Source organism: Lepisosteus platostomus, chromosome 25 (assembly GCF_059453375.1).
Source record: "Lepisosteus platostomus isolate fLepPlt1 chromosome 25, fLepPlt1.hap1, whole genome shotgun sequence".
Lineage (NCBI taxonomy): Eukaryota > Metazoa > Chordata > Actinopteri > Semionotiformes > Lepisosteidae > Lepisosteus > Lepisosteus platostomus.
The window spans coordinates 15,538,360-15,560,794 of record NC_142635.1 but is presented as its reverse complement, the minus strand read 5'-3'; the positions used below and the strand labels follow the sequence as shown (position 1 = coordinate 15,560,794).

The following is a 22,435-nucleotide window of genomic DNA, read 5'->3' as shown; positions in this document are numbered from 1 at the left end:
CTGAGAGACAGAAATACAAGGGTCTATACAAACACCTCACTAACTCCTCATTTGTTGCCAATTTGGCATCTATAAAACACACGTTCTCCGTGACCTGCAGGGCCTATCTTGGAAACTCCAAAAAAAGTGACAACTCTGGTGGACTCCAGTTGCCACATTCAGCAGACCATCAATATCTTGACAGCCATGAAAGACACCGGCGGTAAATCCGCAGTGAAGGCCGAACAGCATTTGTCACTAGGCGTGTTTAAAATGTTGAAATCTCAGAGGGTACAGGAAAGAATAACCGGCTCCAGTTCTCTCAGTCTGTGATCGATAGCCTTGCAAAGCGATTCCCTGAATCTGAATTAGCCCAGATGGTGAAACCGCTTCTGACCACTGGATCGGGATGTCTTAATTCTTTTACGGGGAAAGAAAAGTTCATGCACTTGCTAAAGCACTGGGCGAACCCATCAGAGAGGCAACGGAGGAATTCCGCGACTAGACATTACAAGGCAAAGCATCAGAAAAGATGCTGGGAAAACCTTCTACAGTAGGCCAGACGTGCCTCACCACCTCAGCCAATTGTGAGCGGGGGCTTTCTGCCCTGTATAACACTAATAGAAAATCCCGCAACGAAGCCTCTCCTCACTTCTTTTTGTTGATCTGAATGGACCTCCTTTGGAGAGATTCAATCCTAAGACTTTTGTATCATCTTGAAATAAAGCAGGCCACTGCTTGTCCACTTCACGGGCAACAGGACGGACACCACAGACAGCTGAGCCCAGACCTCTGTGGTCACTTCTATTGTAAGGTAAGAGTAACTCCTGTTAAGTTATAACTATATAATCCAATGCTCACTTTGTATGTGCTAGTTGACTGGCCTTTCACGCATGAAGCGCCCCCTCCTTCCCCCCAACCAGGGGTGAGCTCCCCCTAATGCCAAGATATAATTCACACCCTGAGTGGGACGATGTCTTCCAGATCACTGAAGAAAAATAAAGAGGTCTAGGATAATTTAAAAAAAACAGGCTTCCTTTATCTAGGATCTCAAAAAAACAGTACAACTTTCATATAAATGACCGCAGTCGGTTTGTGGAACAAAAAGTAAAGAATTATGAATGACAAGAAGATTTGGAATATTAATCACTTTAACAACCAAAGATATACCACTGATTCTATACATTATCCACCCACATACATTTCCTTTGACATCTGAACTAGAATAACTATATAACATGTGCTTGTTCAAGTCGTTACCTGGGTTTCCATAGGTATCAAAGAAGGAGGATACAGTTTTTTTGCTGCACAAGGAACAGTTCATCCTCTGTTTACATGTGGTACAGTACATTCAACCAACTAGGCTTCAGTCAAAGGCACATCAGCCAAGAAAGCCCACAGTACCAGCTGTCAGTAGGAACTGGATTTTGCAATTATATATGTCTGCCAGGATTTCTATCATAACTGAAGTTAGACTTATCTTTATTCACCCTTCCTCACTTACGGGGCATAGACTGAAGACAGGTATTATGTTTTCAATCCCAACTAGACTAAGTATGACTAGAGGTAGGGACTCTCAAATTGATTAATTTGTCAGGAGTTAAAACTACAATTTCAGAATTAATCTTTGTGGAAAGAAATACAACCCCAGGGGCTTTCGGGGGGTATCAGGTAGTGTGGAATTATTTTTTCCAGCCTTTATTTCATCACGGTACCTGGTCGACAATGTAAACAGTGTCGAAATCTCCCCAGCAGCTGCACTCCCATCCCTTCTGCTGTACCATTAAGCCTGTCTAATGTCTGATGAGAAAATAATTATGAGAGCAAATTTGTGGAGAAACGTTAACGAAGCTGTTAAAAACACCTCCAAAGATAAGGGTTATTATTTCCTCAACTCCTTCACACAAGGTGATTATAAGTAATTGTTTTATCACATGCATGTCTGCCCTAAACAACAACCGTAATTCAGACCTTTGCATTAGTCTCAAATCAGTAAAATTCCTTAGATCAGTGGTTCTCAAACTGTGGTACGCGGAGCCGTACGCCATATGACCCCGGAACTTTGTTGTGTGCACTGAAAAATTGGGATGGGTTTTCATATTTTCAATTTTAATAAAAGATATTATTAATATTAGTTTGTGTCGAATATGCAGCCTACATACTGCGATACAGCACACGCTAATACTTGAGTGGACACAAGAGCTACAATGTAATTCAATACCATTGTATAAGTATGCGTGCTACAAACGCAACTGATCAATTGTATTTAAAAAAAGTTATCTCCCGCAAATAGGGAAGTAGGAGAATGTGCATGATTTTGGAACAATGCCAATGTTGTAAGCACAGGAAAGCATAGAAATGCGTACTATGAACGTTGGCAATCTTGGGAGCACAGGAAAGTGTGATAGATAACAGAAAAATATTTAAGAACTGTTCTAGGTTAATTTGAGAAAAATGCACCGAGCGTCTGTGTTTCGCTCCTATGCGCATGAAATAAAAACTTCTTTTAACTTCTGAGACAAACTCCTGAAATGGAAACGAGGAAAAATGCAAGCTTGCGGATTGCTAAAGCAGGTAAGTCCCACACTACTTGTGAAGAACTTTGTTTACCGTTGGCAAAAGAGCTGACATATATTATGTGTGGAGAAAAAGCTGCTGAACAGATTGACCTGCTGCCCCCTCTGAAACATACATTCACTCAAAGAATTATTGATATGGCGGATGATGTCAAAGGTACACTGATAGAGCGCGTTAAGATGAGTAAATGCTTTTCACTGCAATTAGATGAGTCTATAAATGTCGTTGATTCAGCCAATTTGCACGTTTACATTCTATAAGAGTTTGAGGGTATGTGGGTATGTCCCATGAGGACTTTCTGTTCTGTAAGCCGCTACCAACAGGAACTACAGGAGAGCACATATTTCAGCTTCTGAATGAATGTATCGAAGAGAATGTCATCGGCTGGATAAAAAGCGTCTGAGTTTGTACAGACGGTGCTAGAGTGATGACAAGCCGACACAGCGGTGTAGTTGCACGAATTAGAGAGGTTGCTCCAGATATGAACTGCAGCATCCACCGTGAGGCCTTGGCAGTCAAGAAAATGCCTGACGATTTAAAATCTGTTAGACTCTGTTGGGAATTGTATTGAGGCTCGAACAATGAATTCACATCTGCTTTGTTCGACTAAACAGACTCACCCCTCTCACTGAAATGGTGCTTTTTTATTGTTTATTTTTAATTGTTGTTGTTCCTTTTGTCATTCTGTAAAGCGCTTTGAGAAGCCATTTTAAAAGGCACTATATCAAATAAAGTTTATTATAATATGTATTATATGTGTATGTGAGTGTGTGCGTGCATGTGCACTCATGTTGGTCATGTTGGTGATTTTCTGTGGTTCCTATGAGTAGATGACTTGTAGGTGGTACTTGATACTTTGGTTTGATCAGAGGTGGTACTTGGTCCAAACAGTTTGAGAACTACTGTCTTAGATCAATTCATTCTATCAACTTGAATAGAGATAAAAATCTTAAATCACAATGTAATACATACAGTACAGTAATATTTAGGTGAGTAGCTGTGTCAATATGCATAGGCTGCAAAGGAACAAGTAAAAGTTTATTCCATGCTGAAACCAGAAGAAAAGAAACCACGTTTCGGCTGTGAAGCCTTCTTCGGGTGTCACACCTTTACTTGTTCCTTTGCATACTGTATTGTGACAGGGGTGACAATATACAGTATCGTGAATTCACTGTGGTGTACGCAATTCTTATTTATTCACATCTGTAACAAAATGATGATAATGGGCACCTATTCTTAAAAGCACACATAAAACAACGCTTTAACAGACTGTACCAGCCTCAAATCATACCGCTATTCAGTAACAACACCCGCTCATACATGCCACACTTGTAAATGTAAAGCTATATCGGCTAAATATGTCGCTATATTTCTTTGGTGTCAAATGGGGATATAGACATTTTTACTGGCTTTACAATGGAGGAAGAGTTCTATTCCATCTCTACTTTTTCTTCCACATTCCATTCCAAACCACAGAACCACACATCATGAAAGACACATAAGAAAGGAAAATTAAGATTTTCAATTAAGAAAATTCAGTAAGAAAAACCTATTGCCCAAAAGTAAAGAGTGCCTGTCCACACAAAACAAAAACAATATAAGAAGGTAGCACTCAATTATGTACGAATGAGTCATCTTTCATTGTCAATGTAATTAAATTGGTGTTATTCAATGGATAATGGAGGTATTGTCATTTTTGTGAACAGAAAAAACACTTCACACACATTTATTTCTAAAAAACCATTCACGTCTGTGTTGAAGTGAAAAAGCTCTAGGTTTTAGGGGTAAAACATATGGGGTTCATGTTTACATTGTAAACTTTTTTTTACCTCCTTTTATGATTACTTAATTTAATTAGTTGCTTCTACACCCCAGAGGATAGAGAAATGAAAAGTAAGAGTACATAAGATGCATTATATTAACAATTCCATGTCATGAATATGAATGTATTCTCAGTATATAATGCAGTCAATATCCTATACTTAGCCCTAGTCAAAACCCATTACTTATAACACCTACCAGCCTGCAGTGCAACCATCTGCATAGTTATTAGTGCTATTTCTTTTTTCAAAAGCCCCATTTACCTGACTTTTGATTTTATAACAGCAAATGCAAAAACCTAAGACAGCCACTCAACCTTCTGTGACGTTGAATTAACAATAAATGCTTTTTTACCACACGATTTCACAAGAATTTCAATGAGACTTTCACTGCATTGAAAGTGTTACAGAACTGTAATTAAAGTAACTTACTATTAAATGAAAGCCATGTGTGACCAGGAGATAATGCGTGCTGTTCAGACAGTTCATGGTAACCAGGAAGCCAAGGACAGTCAAACAAACTGCATGTGTCTGGCACGCTGAAGCAAGCAAGAGCTCCTGGCAAACATCCTACAAACACAGGAAGGACATGTACATTTCACACAGACCGATGCCCAAGCCCAGAATCGAAATCAGGACCTAAAGTCCGGTGGGAGCAATACTACCTGCCTCATCCCCAATGTGCTCGTTAAAGACACTTTCAAAATATCTTAACAGGAATATGAACTAACATACATAGCCAGACTTTCATTATAAATTGTTCAGTATAGGTGCAGACATGAATTTGAATGATGACGACTAAGGATTTGATACCTCAGGTGTCACAAAGGTCATGACTGTCACTGTGAAATTGTTTAGACTTTGTATTTTACTGTGAAAATACTGAGGATTTCCTGAAAATCGGCTATTCTCCTGAGGGTATCAGAAGCTGCACAGAGATCTACAGAAAAAAAGACTTTTAAACTGTAAACCTTTTCACCATAAGGTCTGCAAAACATAACCTGTGAAGCTGTCCTATGAATTGACATTGGCAAAACCTACTGCGATTCTGCTGTCCAGGTCTGCTTTTCGGTTTAAACTGGAGATTCCCTACGGTACTGGGACCATCAGCCTTAGAAGAGTTTTCTTCAGCCTGAAACATGTTGGGTTCAAACTAAGATATATATTACTTAAAGGCTGATAGTTAACTTAACAACAATAATAAACCAGCATGCATTTACTGGTGTTGTAGAATGATTTTCTTCAGTTATTTCATTCAATCTTGACTATACAGAAACCCAGCCAGGAGAAAACCTTCCAGAGAAACCTTGTTTCCAGCCTTTTCCACCTTCAGCTGACCTATGGAAGAGACACGCATTCCCTGCTACTATACAAGTCAATAGAGTTGGGTTTTTTCCTTTAATTTTGAATCGGAAGCCAGCTGTGACAACTGCTCGTTTGTGTCCTGTCCACAAATGAGTTATTTTTTTACACACTGCTGGCTAATTCACCCGAGTTGAACTGCCGCTAAACACTTTTAGCAACTAACTGTGCACCATGGAATGCAAAGGGAGATCTGAACTATGGTTTCTGGCTTTGTCAGAAAACCATGGGATTTAGTTTCTCTTTTTAATTAATGTCAGGTGACAATGTTCCAGACATCCGCTCTAAACATGACAAATTCAATCTGAAACCTCCAAGGTCAAGAGCATTTTTTCCTTGTGACATCAATAGGCACAGCTAGGTCCCATTATGCGCTAAATTCAAGAAATTAAAATCGTCAAATAAGTAAGAGTAGGTTAAGATTTGGTGTACAGTTATCAGCCAGAGAGAATCATTCAAAGCAATTTTTTCTACACCTGCCTGACATCCCTGAATCATATGAAGGACTAAACATTCATTTTCAGATTAAAAGGTTAGCTCTGATAAATGCCCCATGGAGTAAGTTAACACATGGCAGATTCAGAAGGCAATGGAGGATCTCATTGTTGAACATGGCTTGAAATTAAAATGATGCGCATTACCACCCAACAATCCCCTGGATTGTGATTTGAATTGTCTTACTTCATATCTCACAAGAATTGTTTTTTTGTGTTTTACTAAAATAGCTGCAATTTACATTACATCAATTTTCCCATATAATGAGACGGTATGCTTTTCTGTTCTGAAGCAAAACATCAGTAACGCTAATATCAGCTTAGTGCATCATATTACTTCAATTTGTGAACTCTGTATTTCAGAACGAGAATTATGGCTTGTTGCATGTTCTGTAATTGCATATGAATTATTGATGTGAAAATATAGTATTACCCTGAGCAGCAATAAGGTACTTGTTAGGTTCTCGGCACATCAATGCACAAACATCAGCCTCAGAGACAACTTTTCTATCACACATCTTCAGTCAACATGCAGGAAGAGTTATTCACTGTACAAGTCATGTTTCAGTGGGTCAGTAGCTAGTGAAATCAAGTTGCTTGACAGCATTGAAATAGGTTGCTGTTTCATGCCAGGCAATGGTTGAAAAACCTGGCTGTTCATGTAGAAGGCAAAGCCCGTTGTTTGCCCTCTGGTTAGACAGCTAATATGCAATGTGAAGATCTGTACATTAAGTACCATTTTAGTGTTCAGTAGCTCGGTGTCAGAGTGCTGGGCTGAGCATTCTCAGTAGCTTGGTGTTGGATGCTGGGATATAACATGTTCAGGAGCTCGGTCTTTGAAAGCTAGGCTGCAATGCATTCAGTAATTCTGTGTTGGAACGCTGGGCTGTAGTGTGTTCAGTAGCTCAGTGCTGGAACTGGGCTGGAGCATGTTCAGTAGCTTATTGTTGGAATGCTGAGCTGTAGTGATTTCTGTAGCTCAGTGTTGGAACGCTGGGATGCAGAGTCTTCAGTAGTGTGCTGCAGCGTATTCAGTAGGTTGGTATTGAAACGCTGGTCTGTAGCGTGTTCAGTAGCTCAGTGCTGAAGTGCTAGGTTTTAGCGTGTTCAGTACCTTAGCTTTGGAACGCTGGGCTATAGCGTATATAGTAGTTTGGTGTTGGAATTCTGGGCTGCAGCATATTCAGTCAGTCAGTGTTAAGGGTTCTGGGCAGTAGCGTGTTCAGTAGCTCATTGTTGCAAGGCATGTTCAGTAGCTAGGTGTCGGAACGTTGGGCTGCAGAGTGCTTAGTAACTTGGTTGTGGATGAGATGGGAAGGTGGTAAAAGTATATAACCGATTTGATTGAGGTCTAAAGACAACCAAGGCTTTAAGAAATTAAAATGGAACTCGGAGATTATGTGGGTTGAGGTTTTGGCTGTATAATGGATTCAAAACACTACCTCATATCATTTACGACAGATTTGTGCTTGAGAACATTTATTTAAATGTCAATTCACACACAGCTGGTGAGAATTAATAATGCACAGCTTAATAACTTTCGTACATGGCAGTACACATCCCTATCATGCTGTGTGTTGTCAGCTTTTTTATTATGGGGCTGCAAACAGGATTTTTTTTACCTGCTGAGCTTTTGAATACTTTCCTGTATAAATTTGGGGGCTCAGTGGGCACCTTGGTTAACCAGTACTATGGTTCAGGATACGCAGAGAGCAAATTTGACTACAGTGCATGTGGCCCAATGCAGACCAAGAAAGCAACAATCCGGCATGATGTATTACTGCTTACTCTAAATGGTCAAATTGGAGGACAAACGTTCTGATCAGTTATACTGGTAATTTGCTCAGTTATTTTGAAAGAACTGAATCCAAAATACCAACCTCCTGCTGTGTCATCTTAAAAGACCAGAGCTGGGTGCTTCACACACAGAGTGATAAAAATCCCTTTTGTGTTTGGGCCCCAATACAATGAATGTGAAGTCGATGGCAATGATTTCTCACATGAAAGCACACAATATACTATCCATCTTTTTTTATCACCAGTGAATCCAGTATCATCGCCCGGTCAGTTGCAGAAGGGAAAAGATAGCCTCAGAACCAAACATGTTTAAGCTTTCACCTCCCCAGGGACACACAAAAGTTTAAAGAATGAAAATCAATGCAAGCGGAATCCGATTCATCTCTACTTTGGTGCTTTTGTCTCTGGTAAACACACCACTCAGGTCACTCTTCAAAGGAGGCATCTCTATTTCCTATCCCAATAAATCAGTTTCAGAGGGCTTTGATTGTTGCATACATATTCAGGTGAAGGACACTTGTCTCATTGAAACGTTCTCTCCCTTTAAAGGACTGAAAAATGAAAGTCCACTGCCTTACCTTACAAAAAGCTCCCACTAAAATCCCTCGCTCTGGCTTGGTAACTCTCTCATCTCCATTAGGATGTAGGTACCTGAAGTGCCTGTTGAGTGTACTGCTTATGTTCATGCTAAATTAAGACCAATAAATAAATCCAGATTCCACCTAGCTTTGAAGTCTCAGTGACTTCTTTATTATAATGTCTACTCACTTAATTAATATAAACTTAAAAGATGGTGGAAATAATGTTTACATCCATGCTATTTTTTCTTTACTGTTGTGTACCAGCTTTGGGCAAATGCCAGCTGATATTTTTATACCAGCTGGATAGCGCACCAACCTGGCTAATCTGAGAAGCCCCCAGCACTATCTAGGTGGGCAGAATCACTGCTGGGACTGAATCAGATACACATTATATGGAAGCCATGAACTTATGCAATGTATAAACATCTGCAGAGATCTATGCACAAAAAACAGCTATTTTGGGAAAAGGCCACCTCTCCTGCAAGGTTGGCAACTACAGAACATTTGTATTCAAAAACCTATGAACTATCAGATTTTCACTCAAGAATTATATCATGGACACGCCCCCTGTTTTCCTTCCAGCCCCTAGCATGCTTTTTACCCTGTGTTTTCTTCACTCCCCCCTGGATCGTGTTGTCTGCATAGGGTCCTGAAAGAACGCTTCATGACAGCAAACCTGTGTCATAGTGTCTCGGAAGATAAAAAATCATAAATGCGACTCTCACTAGCACATGATACATCAGGAAGCAGTAACGATTAAAGCTACAATCCATCTTCACTTCCTAAATTATCTCAGATTGGAAAAAAAATCTAGTGCTATTGCCTGGTTTGGATATTTATCAAAAACCATATTGAATTTTTTTGCATGAGATACTTGAGCAAACTGGATCCCAAAGCTACTGCTTACTGCCACTTCCAAAGATTTCATCTTACCATGGCTTCAATATTACATTTGCATGGGGAAATTACTAAGATGTTACAGCCGTGTGCAGTATGCCCCATGTAGTACAAACCATTGATTTATGATAGTGGCTACAGCATCATTTTCTACAGAATACCATTAGGAAGTTAAAATGTTCTATTGAGAATTCACAATGTTATTAAAGGTCAAACAGTTCGATTCCCAGTCATGATGATTTTTTAAAGAAAAGCTTTACCATAAAAGTTTATATTTATACAAGAAGTAAAGAATTATATCATTTCTACTGACCAGGAAACAATAGAATGAGTCTGCTACAGACATACTGTATTGATTTGTCTAAGCAGGCAGTTTTTAGCAAAAATATCCCTGGAAGGTAAATGTGGATGCTCAAAACTAGAGAATACAGGATAAACCAGAAATAGTATTAGACTTGCTTTAGCTGTTCAGATTTTAACAGTTAAAACTATTAAATCAATAACTTTCCTTCCAGGAGTATACATAAATTATAAAGTTTAACTGACATCTGTATAAAGCTACCAGCTACCCACCTGAACTACTGACATCTATATAGTTTTGTTTCTAAATTCATGGTTTATGGATTCATCATATATTGTTAAACAAAACAATGACTGTCACAGTATTTATGTGACTTTAAAGGAACAAGTAATAGGTTTATTCCATGCTGAAAAGAAAAAGAAAAAGTTGCGGCCATGGAGCCTTCTTTATGTGACTTTGATGGCCAACAATGACAATCAGGCACTGAGCAGGAAATAAAGGAAATACTATACTCCAAAAGGCTTTCACAGACTAAAAAAGATCAAATTTATACTGATTTCTCCGACTTTAAATCTTTAAAAATAAAGCTTTTTTACATTCCTGTAGACGTCTCATACATATCCACATATGGTTAATTTATATTGGCATGCCAGAAGTTTAGAATTTTCAAAAGAAAACACTTCAAATGTATTCAAAAACAGCTTTAAAAAATGAAAGACTAATTTGAGTATTGTTCAAAGTAAACACATTTGCAGATAACCGAACATATGGCACTTTAATTAATACTGTGAGCTTTCACAGACTTATCTTTGTATATAATTCAGGGACAACAACGAACATAGGATCAGTTCAAATAAAACTTTTAAATGCATTTTAATCTAATTTACTTCTATGTCTTCCCCATCCAACAGCAGTATTTTGCTGAAGGGCTCTAATAAATTGCTAAATTGAAAATCTCAGCATAAACAGAGAATCCACAGACAAGAAACTAAAGAAAAGTGAAGGTCAGGCTAGACAACATTTCATGCTTTTCCTATCTGGACAATCATTCTAACTTGCATCCGACAATCAATCGTAACCACAGAAATGAGCTATCAACGTTATTAAGCAATGTCATGCAAGGCAGTGATAATCCTCTTAAATTGCTACTTTAATTTATGAGGTGGGCTCAGGGATAAACCAGTGAATAGTTTCTGAATGACTTCAAAATATTTTAACAATGGAATGGCAACACTAAAAGTGCAGCCAGAAGCACTGAGCATGGCATTTCCTTTAAGTTTTTGCGCCAGTTTGAAAAACAATGGCAGAAGGAACTGTAACAAGTATATTACCAGATGCACTGAATAATCAATTTCATTTCACTTGCTTTCTGAACAGGAAATAACAGCAGCACACCATAATACCTCATAGATTATGACTGACACTCTTCAGTTTTGTACAGGGGTCTGCTGGATGATGCATCTCATGATAGTTTAAAATCAACAAACTCAATATTTCAAAACATAAAAAAATATTCTTCTACATTTGTTGCCAAATTCAGAGAAACCTGTTAAAAAGATCCATCAAACAAGAGGAAGATGAATATAGAAAAGGTTAGTAAATCTATTTTGAAGATCATATTAGATTCTGAGTTTTTGACATTAAGGGTGTCTAGAGTGAGTCATGGAAGAAGCTATACAGAGAACAGTGAAATTGTCATGGATAAATCTCCTGTCCCTAATATGCAAACCTGTTGTTTACTATATTGCCCAGTCTAACTTCCCCAATGAGAAAGTTGGAGAAACAGGAAAATACTGCCTCCCTGATGGGTATTTTACCCGTTAGTCTGTCGGACAAGGATCTAATCTGAGACATGCTGGGAGACAGTTCTCTGATGAGGACGAGGAACCTGCAGGTGAGGTACCTGTTAAACGAAAACCTTTCTTCTCTTTTCTTCAGGAAGCTCACATATTTATTTTATGCACTACAGATAATGTTTAACACAGTTAAAGGTAAAGTTACTCAGACAAAATTAAATTGCAGAGAAAATAAACTGTTTCAAATGGTTTTAATCTGCAAACAAACGGTAATCTGTCACTTTGCATTTGTATCTTATATATATTCACATTCCCTACCTGAATTGACAGTAACACCTAACCCCAAGGAGCTGGGTGCAACCTAAACTATGCAATTCTATGTACTTTGATTTAATGCAGGGTTTTTGTCCACTGTTCGCTGATATTAGAGAGTTTATATACCTAGCATTATATTACTAGGCAACTTTTACTCATACAATTTGTATGAGCAAACCAGTTTTAGCTTCCTTGCGCTAGCTCCCTGTGAGTTTCAGAATAACATTAAAAACTGCTGCCCATCCTTAAGGGCTTGATTATGTTGGCTCCTGACTACATCAGTGAACTGCTTACACCCATCACATATACAGTACATGTAGATTGTGGTCTGGAGGCTCAGAACACTGTGCAATTGCCAAGTACCATGAAAGGATCTATAAAAAAAGATTGTTAAAATAAAGGTTATTTTTATGGTTATCATCACCATCATTACTTGGCAGTCCCCAAATAATTTAATAATTTTGTTAACATTTCTGTTTTGGAGAGCAATTTTTTAAACAGTTTACTGATACATGACATGTCTATCATTTCAGAGCCAACACTTTTACATGAATGTCCTTTCAGCAGCCGTTCAGAATGAAAATATTTTGGAAAACAACTCACCGAGATTAAATCCATTGAGGTTTCTGACAAGCAAGGAAAGACATTTAATATTGACGTTTAGATCAACCCTTTAAACCCTCATTCCAGGGGGCAGCGCAACTGTCAATTATTGCACTGGATCAACTACTAATTAATTAATTCTTTACACTTATATAGCGTTTTTCTGGACACTCCACTCAAAGCGCTTTACAGGTAATGGGGATCCCCTCCCCCACCACCAGTGTGCAGCCACACCTGGATGATGCGACGGCAGCCATAGTGCGCCAGAACGCTCCCCACACATCAGCTCTCAGAGTAAAGGAGAACAGAGTGATGAAGCCAATTCATTGACAGACATTATCAGGAGACCTACTAAGAAGGGCACTCCCTCAAACTGGTGTTTAAGATATTTTTAACTGTTCACAGTATTATGCATTCTCCAAAAATGTTCCATCTTGTCTCAGAACCACAAATAGCCCTGAGGGCTCAGACTGAAGGATAGAAGACTGAGACAGTTAATAAGAAAGAGTCAGGCTAGCTTGAGCATAATGCAAATGCCCACTGAGCCGCTCTGAGAACATTCAGAGGAGAACAGAAAATATCCTGTTATAAGGGCCAGGAAGCTGGTTGAGGACCACTGCAGGAAATAAAATTACCACAAAGGAAAACCCAGGGCTTAAAGAGTGCAGAGGAGTTTACAACTTATATTGCACAGGCTGGACAGGAACAGAATCTCTACCTTAATTGCAACCAAACCACCAAAAATGCATTCTTTACAACAGTGAGCTTCAGTCTGAGTGCAGATCACATTACAAAATGTTTGATTTGGGATGGCTAAAGTGTACTGCATGGAAGGAGAGGAATTTGTAGACCGATCATAAAGTTTAAGTGAGATGCAAATGATCAGACTTCCCCCTTAGAAATGATTCAAGGAGAAACTGTTTCTATTTTCAGGAAAGGGAGACCCGAATGTTTTTCAAGAGCATACGCTCAACTGTCCTAAATGTTTTTACATTCGTTTGAGAGTTACATTCACCTATGTAGACGCATTGCAATGAATTTGTTAAACAGTCTACATTAAGAAGAAAAAAAAATGAGAGCAAAGATCAGGTCCAGAAATCTTTGGAACCTGAAATCTTCTGAGGTTCTCACATACTCTAAATGGGTAGGATGTTTTGTTTTATATTTTTAGTTGTGGGATTGCGTTCCATTATATGAAGAAAAGTCTTTGATTTTACCAATACTGAGTGCCTCAATTATTTAGTTTTTCTTTTTTGAAGTTAATTACAGAAAATGAGACCCCTCTTTCTGTTCAGTTGGCAGCATTAATAACTCTGTTTAATCAAATTAGGTTTTTTTCTTTCTCACATTGTTCCTAGCTATTAACTTTCCTTTGTAATAAAGCTCTGCCTAATGAGTGCCAATAACGGTATGTGCTGCCACCATTTTAATCTCCAAATTCCTTTAATTTACCGATAGTGTGTTTTGATAAAGTGAAGTAGTTGGAACTAATGGAGTGTGACAACCCCAGGGAATAACATTTCTGCAAGCTTTAGCAGCTTGGTGGGTCATCATCAGCTTTGTCACGTACATTGGCAAAGCACAACTACCAATGAGCTGAGCATGGTCTATCTTCCAGGAAAAACAAAGACAAAACAGAGATAGTAAAAGGTGTCAAGGGTAAAAATATAAAGCGTATGTATTAACATATGCTAGTACCAAGGCACACAAAAGGATTGCTGTTCTTCAAAACGGAATATCTTCTCTAATGTCCACTGCTGAAAAAGACCTTGGCTTTACAGGTCACGATATCACATAACATAACAAGCCATTTGCCAGGTGCCATTATCAAAAGTGAAGTAAGATGAGGTACATGAAGATACAGTAGTCACATACTATGAGATGATATCCAAAAGACACAAAATAAGGAGGTTCACTCACTAGCTCATGATAACTCAGCACACTAGATAAACAGATTGAATCTTGCTCAAGGTTAAGGAATTCCATTAATTTCTCACATGGCACTGCGGTCTTTACTCTTGGACTCTGCTCAGAGTGTCTCCTTCTGCCCACAAAGTGTTTGCTAAGACCTTGATAAAGCAGAAACCTCCAGGCTTTCATAACGGCTAACCTGAGTTTCTCAAAAAGTGTCAGCATGTCCGGTATGCACACCTCCCTGTCACTCATGTATTATCTATGAAGGTAAAATATAACATCCATATGTTTCCTATTTGGCTGACTGACTTCTCATATATCCTTTAGCTGCAGCCATTTCCCCACCATCTGCCCGTTTTACTCCTGCCAAAAGCATCCCAATAACAGGCAGTTGTCCTGATCTGTGACACTATGGGAAGACACATGTGGTTCACATGTACTGGATGCCTCTTCCTCCCAGAATAAAAGAATCAGCCTTAAGGAGCACAACCTGATTATGTAAAGAAATACTGATGTCAGCAGATCTTACAATAATTGATGGTCCTTCCAGACCTTTTCCAAAGAAGAGCTCCAGAACAGAAAGTAGAACTCTAGACTTGCAAACTGATAGGAAAACCAATTTAGGAACATGTGTTTAGAGAAATATGCTTGATCAAAGGGGATCTGTGCAAGGCTGAAACTGACTTAATGCTGGCTTACTGAATCTCAATTGAGAAAAATTGAAATGCAATGAAAACGACCTTCTAAACCAACGCATCTGAATACCTTTGTAATCTCACCGCTGCCACTACACTATTTAAATGCCTGGTGTATATATTGCTGGTCTTTCTGATAGCTCCCTCAGATAGAAAGCTACCATATATTATCCTGACGCCTACAAAAGCCAAGGATTAATCAGATTGGATCACTGGCACATGGGTTTCGGTTATTTCAGGAATTTTCACCAATATTATGAGTGCTGCTCTAACATATTAAGCAACAATCAGAGCTGAGTTTCAATTAATGTTCCATCAACAGAAAGCTCTCTTGCAGAGCTACTGTAAATATTTATGAGACGAACCATAAAAATGGGGGCAAGTATCAAGCAAGCAACGTAAAAATAAAATCAAACAGAAGAGTGTCTCATTTTCCCAATACTAAGATTTAATGTATAGGCAGCAGATAATTGTTTTCATCCACAATTGCATCAACTAACGTTTTGGTCATTCAGGAAATCACACATGTTCATGTATCGGTTTTGTGTTTGGTTCAGCATGAGGGTTTCATTACAAATATGTAAATACTGTAAACAACAGCTTGAGGTTGGTTACTATCATATTAACATTGGTCTAATAATACTTTATTAATACAGTAGAGTCTCAAGATATGCTAATATAACATCCGTGAATTTGTATTTTCACAATTCACTCTCTCTGATGGGGTCTTTGATGAAAGAAGAGCAGAATGGAATGGAACAGAGCCAGAGGCTGTGAAGTGCAACTTTCAAACTGGCTGCACAACAGACTAGCATCCTAAGACAAACCTAGCGAGTGAAAAATCTCCCTGCCGTCTGCACAAGTTCTATCCCACTATCCAGCATCCACAGCTCAACCAGATCTTGTTTTCATATTAAAATGAACATTTGATGTTCTGTGTTTGCAGCTTGGAGAGTGACAAGTTGGAGCCCACTTTAAAGGCTCATTGACAGTTTTATTGCCCTTTTCATTATAGTGGAGTGTGCTAATCACAAAAGTAAACTGAGAAAGTGCAGGAATCAGCTGGATGCAGAGGAGGGATTCATGTTGTTAATTTGATCTGTTTACAAGTTTGTGGTGACTGTTGTTTTAGTTGATCTATGCTTTTTTAATTAAAGTTAATTATTAAGTGTCAATTACCATATAAGGGAGGGTTACTAATGTATTTTAACCGCACAACATATAAACTATATACAATATATACTGTAGTACATTATTAAACTGGTATTGGGATGGACATTTATATATTTGAATTTGTCTAACAGTGATGGTTCTCTGCAAGAACCCTCACAAATACTGAGACCCTGCTGTACACTGTATTCCAAAACTATTAAAATGTATGTTCTCCTGATGCACTCATCTTATTAGCTTAGGTGAACCTCACTCTTTACAACTGGTAAACGCTAATCATCATAGAAGGCCAATAACATTCTCTACAATTCATTTTTTATTTAAACACCTTTTATTAGAGATGATTAATAATTAACTTCTAAATGTATTTGTATTCAGTGGGTCTCTTCACTATTTGTTGTATTAGAGGCTCCATATATTGTGCAATTATTTCTCTGGGATGCAATCTTACAAAGAAATGGAGCAAAATTCAGTATGTATAACTGGTGAATAATTTAAAATAGCCTTGTGGCATATTTAGTGTTTCCGATTTTTTTAATAGTCAGTGGCATTAATGAAATGCAATTCAATTAACTACAGTATATTATCGAAATGTTTAACATTTGTTATCTAATTTTGTTGGTATCTGAAGTGACATCTAAGTGATAATTATCCATTGGCAGACGAAATATGAAACATGCTGCTGTCAGGGAACAGGGTATACTGTATGTCCACATTCTTTAAAGGAAGAGATAAAAATTAACTACAGGTGCCACTGGGATATGATATCATATGTTATGTCATATACAATATTAATCTATTTTTATGATTTATTAACTGGTCAAATAAACAATTGACAATTACAAAGTTTTTTTTAATTTATTTTAACTTATCTTAGAAAATGCTGTATAATACAGCATAGACAGCATCAAAGAGCTTGATAAATTTTATTTTAGAGCAAGTCTCAGATGAAAGTCATGAGAGAGCTCCACAGCCTGGGGACGCTATAACAAAAGGCAGCCTCTCCCTTGGAGTACAAATGTACCAGACTGCCTTAGTGATGTTAACATCAGTTTTCTTACTATTTACTATATACTTATTACGCAATTGTTTGGAAAACCTATACAATTTCCATTAAAATTACATTTACGACATGACTTTCACACAAAACTATTACCTCGCTGTAAATATTTGATTAACCTTGGGAAAAGGGCACTAACTCATATTGAACAACACAGCTAGAAGACCTGATGTGAATTAAAGTTTTAAATCTAACACTTCTGTGTTGATATGGTAGAGAGCGGCTCCATTGTATGAAGTTCATACCTTGCAATTCCACATGATGTTGGAGGAAATGGCCCAGTTACAAACCATCAAGGAAAAAATCTGTGATGTACAATACCTACACATACTGGATTTGAGAAAAATCCCTCTAATACCACCACTCACTCTTATAGAGAGATAATTTAAATGGATTTTTTCTGAATAAGATGGATTTTTGATTTGACATGGACTGACTGTGCCAAGTCTTCGGAAGCTGTGAAGAATTTCAATTCCTTCCAAGGCTGATTTCAGTTCTGTCTGCTTTTTAAATGCATAATATAGCTGGAAGCTCTAGAGCTAAAGACATCGCTGAGAAGAAGCAGATGGGCAATGGAGATTCCACAGCCATATCGGAAAAGGGGTTTGCTTTAGAAGGAACTAGAGTAGGGCTTACAGCATCAAAGTCCGAAAAGAACATTAAAAGTTTAAAGGTGAAGCAAAGGGTAAACTGGAAAAATAACATTTGAAACATTAAAATTAACAGAACTTAAAACCGTAACAGTAATGACTGTGAGCTAACAAAAGAGCAAATTGTTTTGGAGGGAAAAAGGATACACTATATAAATTATGCCAGTGTCAAAAATAGCTCTTTGTTGCTGTTATGTTTTCCTTTTAAAATGTAAATAGCTTGTAGTAGTACAGGCAATTACCAAAGGGATATAACCGCAATGTGAAAGACATGACATGGGTTGAATCAAGCTTCAAAGATTCCTGCTGGGCCCTGTGGCCTGCCGTTCGGGCGAGTTTCAAAATGCATTGTGTCACTGCTGCACGTGCAGCACAAACAAGCTAGAATCATGTGTCTGATGTGATCGAGAACGAGTGTCCTTAGATGGCTCCTGAAAATTTAAATCAAGCTTGAATGGTTTTTAAAGATCACTAGTTTGATTATGTGACTATTAGTACAATGGGACAGCACCACTCTTACTCTAATCATTGTTAACTGGGTAGTCAGAAGTGACAGGTACACCACAGCTGCCCTACTCACCAGACCAGAGTCCCATTAAACATTTGCTCAAAACTGTAGGTATAGTTAATTTACCTATGCCATTTGTATTCAATATTTGTGCTTTATCACAAACTTTTTTTGTTATTCCACAATAACCTTGTAAATGTGCTGGATGTGCTGATAGGAGATGTGTGTTACTAAGTTTGTGGTCACTGCTGGGGAAAACAGTTACACATTGAAGCTAAATCTAAAGGAAATTAAATGTTTGCCATGACCCAGAAGCTATTTTTTTCTCATACAGCTCCAGAAATAATCAAATGTAGCCAAGTCATATTTTAATTAATTTCATTACACTGTTCATCATTAACATTCAATTCCTATTTAGCCATGATAGCCTTAATTCTGAACTGGATTTGCTGATTCAGTGCTGCTGTGGTATATTATATATTTTTTCTGAATCCTTGTTATGTTGTTTAATTGTGTTTTTAATCTAGGCAGAGGTGCTTCTGCCAACTGAGCAAAGCTCAGTAAATGAATCTTGTTAGCCTTTTTGAATCCTTTACAAAGATACTTTAATAAACAGACAAACACACCAGCACCCAATTAAGCGGGTGGATGTGAACTAAATTAACCCACTTTCACTGACTGCCTCCTCTTTCTGCACAACACTGCAAGCTTTGGGTGCAAATTAAAAAAACACCCTCTCATCAAGAGGACAGTATCAGTTCAAGTATTAAACTCATTAATTAACTAATATGATGTGATGTCGGAACCAATTTGATATCTATGTTACCGGAGGCTTTTTTTCTACAAAGCACAAGTGAATTCCATTAAAGCCATTTAACAAATGACAATTCCACCTCACTCCACTGCAGGACTTTGTCACATCTAGGTCCCCCAGAAGCAGACTATTGTTTGTTCCACGTATAAGTAGCGGAGGCTTCTGATAATAACCAAGTCCTGGGATGTAAGCAAACAGAACAACACAAAACTGAACAGCCTAGCTACTAAGAGATAGAAAAGTGAAAAGTAACCATGGGGAGTGCAAATTAAGAATTAAGACAGTCGTGAATGCACTGACGTCTTACGTCTTTACTTCCTGGGACGTTCAAGGGGTGTGTCCTCTAATGCGCACCCGGTGAACTTAAGTCTAACCTTTAAACAGAAAGATGAGAGGGGAGATCTTGGTGAGACTAGAATACAAGGTGATCATTACTCTTTTGTTTCCCCAAGAGCCACCAAGATTCATTGTCAAGACAAAAAAATGTGGATGGGAGTTTTGCAGACAAGAGAATTTGCTCTGCTGCAAGTCCCTTGGCAAGGCTGATCTGTGTGAACTGTCCCCCTAAGCTGGTGCGGACTCTAAGAGAGCCAGTGTCAGATAGGGTTAATAAACAGTACCTGGGAGATGCAGGAGGACACGGCAGCATTGCAGGACTCCTGGAAAAGAACAGCCCCGTCACTCCGTCAATGTTTTCATAAGTCCTGTAAAACACATGTTGGGTCAAAACTACTTCAAGGACTTCAGAGGGCAGGCTTTGGCCTGCTCACTCTGTAGACCAACACCTACTCATGAGACCCACCCCTGCAATAAGACAGACCCACACCCCACTAATCTCCCATCTCTATGAGTCAGTGAGGATGATGGCTGGTTCTGTAACTTTAACATAAAAAAACGTTTTACTTTCCATCAGCATTGAGAAGTTTTCCCACAAACAACCATCTAATTGCAGCTCAGGAAAATTTGCCCTAACCTCCTTTCACCTTTTTCAAATGGATGAACTTTAAACTGTTTTAGTCCGATTTTCACAGATTAAGACCTTTAATTTAAATTTAATTTTAATTAAAAAATAAGGAAAATGCCTTCCGATTCAATAAAAATATGCTGCACTGCACTTGGATATGAAGATGTCCATTGGATTGACTTTGTCATCAAAACTTTTGAATATGCAAATTTAATGCCCTTTGTAGATTTCCCTTGAGATTAAAAATAATTAGTTCTATTAGCCTGTCAGAGCTGGACATTACTATAGGGTCTGGGAGTGTACTGTACCTTTGCACTTTTCTTTGAGCTGATAACAGATTAGTGATGTCTTTTTGTAGTATTGTTCATTTTCATTAATGTTATTTTAGTTGAGGGAAGCTTCCAAACAATAAAAAACAATATCCTATAGCATCCCTGTGCAGGTGATCAAGAAATCCCCCCACATGCATTGCATTTATGATTAAAACCCACACTCCTGGAATGATTTGATTAAAGTAATTTTGCTTTGTGATAAGATAAAAGTGTGTATCTGACTGGGAGAAGAAGTCTTTGACAGGTAGCCTGGGTCCAGTCTGTCAAACAGCTGCCCCAGTGGAGGAATGAAGCCGAGGCTGTAGTGTGTGTAGACTGTAGCAGTTGAATAGAGCTCAGATGCTGATACGCGCTGTCAGACCAGCAGCTGTCCCTCCGAGACAACGCACCACAGAGCCAAAGCAGACTCTGGATGACATTAACTATAGACTTCAGCCTAAATACTCCCTGTAGGGCACGGGAGTAGCCCCTCATGCTCAGTGCAACGTGGACCTGTACACGTACTAGAGTACAAAACCGTGGTTGCGTTTTATACACTGGAGTTCAAATATTAAGATTCCTTTAATCATCATTGAGGAATGCCATTAAATACACAAAATCAACACACTTAAGGAAAAAATACATATCACCTATGATAAGTGCTAGAGAAGGGATTTGTCCGATGTCTATGGAGGGTTAGGATGATGACAGGTTGTACCATGGAAGGGCTCTAATAACCATTTCCCTGCCACTACAGACAACCTAACATGCAGCCTCAGATTTGTTTGGAAATAGTTTATCCTGATGTCTAATAAACAATGATTGAATTAATAATGTTAGAGGTATTTGGGGCGAGTAGTTTTGAGCAGTTTGTAAAAATAGTAGTTTGATGGTTATTATATGGAGTTAGGAGTGGGGTAATTATAGCTAAAGTAGTTATTGATGGGTGGTGCCACATCACTTGAGCAACTGTTAATAACTATTTTGTAGAAAAGTACTTTAAAAGTACTTAAGACCTTTGGTCTCTTTTACTGTTTCTTGTATAAATAAATCTTGCAAAAAATATCTTAAAATATATAACAGGGAAGCTCTGGATTTTCAAAAACAGTGTTTCTGAACACAAGGGCTAACAGGGCTAGTGGAAAAGGGTTTATAATCTAGAGCAGAGGTTCCCAATCTATTACAGCTCACAGCCCACATGACCAACCCTAAAAACTTCCGCAGCCCACACAAGGACCAGGCTGTCCTCACCGTTTGAAACGGGCTAGCTCTATACCTCAACAGTAGCCTAATCGACACCGGTAATCAGAGAAAATACACATATACTATACAAGCTACAAACATGGCTTTACAAAGACCTTTTATTGATTACAGTCCAGTCAGCACCTCACAAAAAAATAAAATTAAGACAAATTTTGTAAAAACTAAAGGCATCAGTACAGCTCTTTCTTAATTATGATCTCTCGTACTTAATGTTAGCCTCGTCAGAAACAAACTGAGCGAGCGGGATCAAAAGGAACTATATATATATATATTTACACAAGTGGGGGGGTAGCCTCCTGTGCCAATGAGGACACTGAGAAACAAAAATATGCACAATAACTATCAAAATAATTATAAATCAGAAGTATGTTAACTCCCCATCCATTACATTACATTATTGAACATGGAAAGCTACCAATTAAGTGTCTTTATGTAAAAAGAAATGCATTCAGAAGAGATTTTAAAGACTTAAGGTTAATGGTGGAGACAAACAAAGGCCTCATTATCTGAGAACTTTCATGGTAAGTGACTAGTTATCTTATCACCCCTAGCTGGAAGCCACAT

General features: G+C 38.3%; 1 protein-coding gene across 4 annotated transcripts in view; it reads right to left on the bottom strand.

Annotated features, from left to right (window-relative positions):
- Positions 1–22,435, bottom strand: part of grik4 (glutamate receptor, ionotropic, kainate 4) — a 307,117-nt gene that overhangs the window by 248,169 nt on the left and 36,513 nt on the right. For 3 of the 4 annotated variants that reach the window (XM_088619597.1, XM_088619595.1, XM_088619594.1), the window contains exon 2: positions 19,954–20,037. The exons of the other annotated variant lie outside the window; for it this stretch is intronic. The gene's annotated coding sequence lies outside the window, so the exon portion shown is untranslated. The remainder of the gene's footprint in view (positions 1–19,953; positions 20,038–22,435) is intronic. 4 annotated transcript variants of the gene reach the window in all.